This window comes from Thermobia domestica, chromosome 18, assembly GCF_964235325.1.
Source record: "Thermobia domestica chromosome 18, izTheDome1.hap1.1, whole genome shotgun sequence".
NCBI lineage: Eukaryota > Metazoa > Arthropoda > Insecta > Zygentoma > Lepismatidae > Thermobia > Thermobia domestica.
This window is the reverse complement of record NC_137471.1, coordinates 109,545,500-109,553,463: the sequence shown is the minus strand read 5'-3', so window position 1 is coordinate 109,553,463 and position 7,964 is coordinate 109,545,500. Positions and strand designations below refer to the sequence as shown.

Genomic DNA, 7,964 nt, shown 5'->3' with positions numbered 1-7,964 from the left:
GTGTGTTTGGTTTCTACCTGTGTGTTATTGGTTCTCTCCCGTGTGAGTCTGGCTCTCTCCTGTGTGGAATTTGTGCTGGCTTCTTGACTTGTTGGCTTCTCACCAGTGGTCTTCTTCTTTTTGTGTTTTTTTTGAACAACTTGGAAGTCGTCATCTATTGTTTGTTCAACTGTTCCTGCATCAATTGGTGCAGTTTCAGGCTTCTCTATATGGACCTCATCATCTTTATGTGGTTCTTCTGGTCCCTGGCTCTTTTGGTCCTCATAAGGTCCGGAGTACCGGAGTTCTTCTTCTAGATGCTGCACTTCTTCTTGGCTGCGTCTCCTTTGGAACAAAGTATTTGGACCAAAGTGTTTTGGGCGGAATATCTTGAGAAAGATCTTTCTCGCTGCTTCTGATTTGAAGAACACCTTAACTCGTCCCCCTTCTTCCATAGCATAGAACTCGCCTGGGTCCATCCTCTGGCCGATGACAGCATTTACATCTTCGTCTGCATCTTTGATGTATACAGGAGACACTTCTATGAAAGCATCTGTATCTTCTGGTTCCTCCATGTGCAGATCGTATTCATCCAACCTACTGCTCTTGGAGTCCTCTGGGTGAGTATCACATCTTTTGTTGTCAGGTTCTGCTGCATCAGCTCTTCTTTTGGGCGTCTTCTTTGGAGGGCGGGGCATGGCTCTAATAAGGGCCGGTTGCGTTTGCTAATGTGCGGACAGGAATCTCTAATTTGTGTATGGTGCTTCTCTATGCTTTCCCAAAGAGATAATATTGCGTTCCCGTCAGCCGACTGTCGCCAAAGGCTGTTCAACCTATATGGCCAGCGCGAAGCTTGACTCACAATAGGGGGTCCAGCCGACGGAAAACAATGCTTATTTCTCCAGGAAGCTGTGTGTGTAAATGTGTTGTATCAGTTTTCTCTTTATTGACACAACTCTTCTCTAATGTTTACTCTTTAAACAAAGAGTAAGCTCTTGTTTACTGCTGTCCACACCTTCGTTAACACCGCAAGGTTTCCCGGTGTGTCACGGCGTCTTCTACTGCGACAAACTGCATCTTCAAATCTTCTCCAACGCAGTATTCTTCTCTGTGTGTAGTCGCTCTCCTAGCAGATCAATTCTGAGGAAACCCATGAATCAAGTCAGTTTTGTTACTACTTCAAGCGTGCACCCGAGTGCATCAAATGAAAAGCAAGGCAGTTGGCGCGAATTGAAACACGTACTGTAATTTAAATGAAGTCGATAAATCGGCGGACACATCTAATTTTGCTGAACGAGTGAGTCATCATGCCACCAAAAACTAGCGGAAAGGCTGCAAAGAAGGCTGGTAAAGCCCAAAAGAATATCTCCAAGGGAGATAAGAAGAAGAAGAGGAGGAGGAAGGAGAGCTATGCCATTTACATCTACAAAGTTTTGAAGCAAGTGCATCCTGACACTGGCATATCTAGCAAAGCTATGAGTATCATGAACAGCTTTGTTAATGACATCTTCGAGCGTATTGCTGCTGAAGCTTCTCGTTTGGCCCATTACAATAAGCGGTCAACTATCACCAGCCGGGAAATCCAAACAGCTGTGCGCCTTCTTTTGCCTGGTGAACTTGCCAAGCACGCTGTAAGTGAGGGTACGAAGGCTGTTACCAAGTACACAAGCTCTAAGTAAAAATCTTCTTCAAGATTTTTCATTTCAAACGGTCCTTGTCAGGACCAACACATTATTCGAAAGAGTTAAATCACGAAATTTGCTTCATTCTGTTATGTAGAAACACCTTGAAATCCAATTTCTATATGCTGTTAGTAAAAAAGTAAAGCACATAGCGGAGATGTGTCGTGCTTGTATACGAAAGGCATTTACTCGCCGGAGATCTACACTTAGTCATAATAATTTACTTTTAAAAAGTGGTAATACATTCCGTGTTAAGTATAGTAGTAGGTGCACACGGATCGGAAATCAGGTTATTTTAATGTGCCGTGCAAATAAACAGGCTGTTAGTGTAAGAAATAGTGGGTATAACGCTTAGAATATCGATTAATCGCTATGAAATAATGTTGATAAATTATCTCTTGAAAGTACTATAAAATTAATGTTTCTAGTATTTTCGTACTTGAAGGATAATGAAATTTGAAAAAGAGATGCCAACAGCACCTGGTGTTCCCAGGCGGTCACCCATCCAAGTACTGACCAGGCCCGATGCTGCTTGACTTCGGTGATCGGACGAGAACCGGTATATTCAGCATGGTATGGCCGTTGGCGAATGAATATGGCTTCGAGTGAGTTATTGTAGCTACGTAGGTTTGTCGGTGAATACTCAAAAAGACCAGCGCGTGGAAAGCGTTGCTAATTGTTTTAAGTAATGCATGATTACGAAATTATCGTGGTGAACGATGTGAGAATATTCGTCTTTGTGAAAAACAAAATTAGAAAAAGTATACCAACAGCACCTGGTGTTCCCAGGCGGTCACCCATCCAAGTACTGACCAGGCCCGATGCTGCTTGACTTCGGTGATCGGACGAGAACCGGTATATTCAGCATGGTATGGCCGTTGGCAACTACCTTTTCTTCAATGTCCTGTTAAGGAAGTATGTTTTAAGTAAGAATTGACATTATTAACTATAAAGGCAAGCATATTAACGTCGTTAACATTACTTGGAATATACTAATATTCGAATAAATATTTGAATGTTCGAATGATGAGTGATTCGGATGTTCATAGTGCCACTGTGTCCTATCGAGTTTACTATCACGAACCACGTATGAAATTGTATATAAATAAATAAAAATAAATCCTTTATTAAGTATTGATTACAGGAAAAAGGCAAACTTACATTCTTTAATGTACACAATGAAATGTATGAAAGATATTTTTAAGATATGTTTCACTTACCCTTTATAACGCAAGGTAGTTTTCAGTGTAGCATTCTCTTCAGCTGCGAGATAACGTAAGGCAGATGATCATTCAGTCGTGAAGCACTAAAATGTAATATACATTTTAACTATTATCGATAAGAATTATTTACTACAGGGATGCAAATAAAGTGAGGCAAATTAGTAAATAAAAACCGATACTGTAACTGATAATATAATTAGTTGTATCTGTATTAGTTGTATATACAGTAATCGCACGATTATCCGCGGAGTTGGATGTTGGCATAATCGCGCATAATCAGCAGTATGAGCAGAAAAGGGAAATGAAATGAAATATTTAGATTTACGTCGCATACTTATACCGGTTACGCTAAAGGAGACGGTGATGATGAGTACTGAATGAAGAAAGTGGGAGGAAACGGGAGAAACCCGAGAAAACCCATGAGCACGGTCTTTATGCAGGACAAAGTTCACACGGCACGAGCTGGGATTGAATCAGGGACCCCAAGCACCGGAGGCCAAAAAACGGACAAAAAGTCTTTCGTGCAACTTTCGTTTTCGGTAAAAAGTTTACACATAATTTAGAAAGAGTAGTTTTCTGGTCTTTTTATTTCACAAGTTGGTTCATGTCTATATTTTTTACATGCATAAAAAATTTTTCAACTCCCTTGCTTATTTCCTGTTAAAGACCTCTACCTCTGATTGTATTTTTTGCACATATTCTTATTGTTTTCAGACAACATTTCTAAAAGCGTAATTTATCGTCAGCAAGAAAAGAAAAGGAAAGCCTCGGATAGTGGAATGTGTACTGTATATATATATATATATATATATATATATATATATATATATATATATATATATATATATATATATATATATATATATATATATACGTATTAGTATATAGTTTTATTTTATACGTCTCCTATTATTACACAATGTGCAGATATTGTGAAAGCGCAAGTAAATATGTATAACTCCCCGTTCTGCACTTAATAACTTGAAAGAAGTTCGGGGAAGGTAGTGTAACAGAAAGTGCAAACAGAAATGAGGGTTTAAAGGCATTTAATATTATTCCGTAGTAGTATGATTTTTTGTAAAAAAAAATATATATATATATATATATATATATATATCTAAACATACATATTCAATGATATAGTAAGAGGTTAGCAGCACTGATAGAACTGCAGAAAGTACAAAACCGTTAATAAGAAAGAGAGAGAGATGGTGGCCGCTTTTGTGCTTTTCATTGGCTAATTCCGAATTGCGCGCGAATACGTACGAGATTTCTTTCTTTTTCCTCTTCGCAGCCCAGATGTTGCCAATTAGAAGTTTTTAGTACTACATTTGTATGAAAATGTTGCCTTTAAGAAATGTGGTTTGCATACAGAGAAAAGAGCAAAATGAATATTTACCTTAGTGGGCATGAAAAAAGACGAAACATTTTGCAAGATGGACACACGAACTTCCTTAATGCAGGCGTTCAGTACATTATTGTAAAGAAAAAAACACTAAAAAGAATTACTTCAATATCCCTAGCAACATTCAACAATTCATAGAGAAAAATCTTTATTTTGAGAACAATGGAAAACTATGTAATTGTAGATAACTACTAAATTTAATGATTAAGGAAAACGTTTAGGCCCGGCCCTTCAGAAAGAAAGTGCACAGAATATTCTCTCATGGAAGCAATTGCAAAATCAACATTTTGTTTGCAGTTATAATTAGAGGATCTATATACAGGGTGTTCGAAAAAGAATGTATCCTCTTGAAAGAAAATATTCTCTGGGCCCCTAATCCTTTATATACCGAAAGGAAGTTTGTATAGCATTTTTTCTTACCTTCGTTAGAAGAATTGAAAGTGACTACTATCGTGACACGGGAGATATTTGATCGATAGTCGAATTACTCACATACTCGAATGAACACGTCTCTTGTAAGGAGAGGAAAGGCTTCTGTGATCCGCTATCGCAGCTGTGTCATATCTGCAGAGAATGTTAGGACACAAACGTGATCTTTGAGAGCCTCGTGAAAAGAAGTCGCATAGTATCATGTGTGGAGACATCGGGGCCATCTGAAGAACGCTTCATCATTAGGACCAAGGGCGAGTTACGAAACACTCTGGGATATATTTATTAACATAACTTCTCGTCATTCTGCAAGTGTGGTGGAGCTCCATCCTATTGGAAAAGGAAACCTCGGGAGCCCTCTTCATGTGTAGGTATCGTTCACATGTGAAGCATGTGAAGATAGATTACTGTACTATCGTGTACCTAAAATCATTTTCTACGAATACGAACATGTCTACACTGAAGGCAGTGCAGCTTTTTTTCTCTTTTTTTTGGTCATGTATTGTAACGCGGGGCAATGCACACAATAACATGTAATGTTGTGTATCATCATAAAGGGCCAGGGCGATGATTGGATCTTGATGGACGTGGAGAACTGATAGGTGATGTGAGTGGTATTGTGATCTATGGTTGTATGTTTACTGATGAATGCATAAGGAGAGGTGAAGGGGTTGCCTTTTTTATGTCGATCGGGAGGGAAGCGATTGGGAAACTTTTGACTTTGTTTTTCAACCGAATATATTGATTGAATAGGTCGCCGACAATTTTACGGGGCGTCACGTCGTTGCCTTTTTCATGTCGATCGCGAGCGAAGCGAGCGTTTTTTTTTTTTTTTTTTTTACCGACAATATGTATTGAATCGGTTGCCAACACCTTTAGGGGCGCGTCACGTCGTTCTTTGTGTGCTGATCGCGAGCGAAGCGAGCGCGAAATTTTTGACTTTTTTTTTTTTTTACCCACAATATTTATTCAATCGGTCGCCAACACTTTTAGGGGTGCGTCACGTCCTCTTTTCTCTGCTGATCGCGAGCGAAGCGAGCGCGAAATTTTGACCTTTTTTTCTCTTTTTAATTCTTTTTTTTTTCTTTAAGAAAAAATATTGATTTCATAGGTCGCCAACATTTTTACGGGATGCAACATCGTTTATTTGTTTTTCCAACCGTCTTTCTGTCTTGAGCCCCCGCCAAGTTAACTTTATGGTGGACAAAAACTATGTGCGGTGGGTTACCGCGGGGTTCTCCCGTTTCCTCCCACTTTCTTCATTCCACCACCATTTCAATCATTTCTCATAATCAGCGCCTCTTTTAGCCTAAGCGGCATAACGTGGGACGTAAAACAAAGATTTCCTTTAGTTGCTTTCTGTCTTGATTACGAGCGCGAAATTTTTTACTTTTTTTTTCTTTCTTTTGATATTATTCATTTAATAGGACGGCAACACCTTTACGGGCCGCCGCGTCGTCGTTTACACTTCTTCAGCCCATATTCTTTCTGCTTGTTCGTTTTCCGGCATCTTGTTATCACCGCCCGCGGCAATGCCTATGTCTTTCATCGCTTTTTGAAGCAAATCTTTAATAAATATGCACTCTCACATTTCTACTAATATGCATACCACAGTGGATAGACTGTAACTAGGAAAGCAGAAGCCTGCATATCATATTATTTAACAGTTGAAAGTGAACTGCCATTTTAAGTTTGATTTTGATCAGATGAGTGCAGTTCAACTCGTCGACAATTGTGAAGATTCTCGAGGTTAGGGACCATCCATTTTGTGCTTTGTAATGAAAATGGCTGCAGCCAAACTTCTCTGATCTGAATGAAACTTGGCATGATGATACATCTTGACCTGCTCTACAAGTTTATTTAGTATTTTCCGTTGCGCAGGCTTTTGCTTCTCCAGGTTCTCCCATGGAACTGAGAAACGTATTCAGTCGAACTTCTGCGGTAAGTCAGTATACCATCCTGAGAAGTTTGATCGAGATAGCAGAGGTTCGACTATTCGTTTTTCAATTCCATGTGATATTACAACACGGTGAACTAAATTTATATAGAAACACTTTGATTTTGTTTTGTTTTTTGCTAGCATTAAACTGAGAAAATGTTATTCAATAGACAGAGAACACCACTCAAAGAAAAGTACATCATAAGAATATATATATGGTTGCTGTGGTTCTCGGTTTAATTTGCTAGTTAAGAAACTTGCTCTAAATAAGTACATCTTACAGGTGAAAAACTAAGCCAGGCGATAGAATTAAATATAAAGTTATACACTTTTATTTTACGTTTACTAGTGTTGGGTTACTACTGTAAAATAAGTCAGTATATATGAAAGATAACTGTATTAGGTACTATTTTCCACCGGCGGTGTATTCTTGCATAGTGTACTTAATGTTTACAAGCGGGGCGCTACTAGTATGGATGCATGACAAGTGCTATTCAAACTCGAAAACTAACTGGTTTCCACTACCCTTGCTTATACGTATACCCGCGTCGCCTTCGCTCCTGTTCACTTTGGACGCACATTCTTGCTATCGCTCAGGCCCCCAGCTTTCTCCTGTTTTGGCTCCCTTAAATAGTATTCGTGCTTTTTATTGGCCACCTGGCAAAGCACTTGTAATGATTTTACACCAGTAACTCTAAAATACATGTGTATTACTTTATTTAATTCTGTCGTCTGCAGAATTTTTTTTTTCGTACAAATATGCCTTTTCATGCAGAACACTGAATTTTGCCTGTAAATTTTTGAGAATATGCTGTGACGAAACTTGAGCACCGTTCTTCTTTTCTTTCTTATCACGAGTCTTCTTTAGCCTAATGAGCACAATCATCACACGATAACGACTATTCTTTTCATTTAACTTGTAAACAAGTTGAACTAATAATAATAATTGATGTACAAAGGAGAAGTGTCCTACATATTTGAGGTAAAAAATAAAATAAATATACTTCTACTTCATCCGTGTTTACAAAGTTAAATGTTATCGATTTACAAAAAATGGTCACCTATCCACACACTGACCAGGCTCGACACTGCTTGACCATACATATTAAAACATCGGTCCCACTGAATACACAAGTAGTAAGCACATTCACATAAAAATAATTAGGATTACAGTATATAAAATGCGTTAATTAAAATAGCAAATGCCTTACCTTATCAGAGGCGATCCAAAGCCACTGCACATCATCTGCTACGCACACTATATTCCTCCAATATTTCACTCACTTCCTATATCACGCAACAGAAAA

General features: G+C 38.6%; 2 non-coding genes across 2 annotated transcripts; both read right to left on the bottom strand.

Moving 5' to 3' along the window:
- Positions 1-2,129: 2,129 nt before the first annotated feature.
- LOC145676231 (5S ribosomal RNA) lies at positions 2,130-2,248 on the bottom strand. Its single transcript, XR_014129327.1, has one exon. It is a non-coding gene; the product is annotated as a 5S ribosomal RNA (ribosomal RNA).
- Positions 2,249-2,425: 177 nt separating this feature from the next.
- Positions 2,426-2,544, bottom strand: LOC145676253 (5S ribosomal RNA). The gene has a single exon (XR_014129349.1). It is a non-coding gene; the product is annotated as a 5S ribosomal RNA (ribosomal RNA).
- Between the last annotated feature and the right edge of the window lie 5,420 nt (positions 2,545-7,964).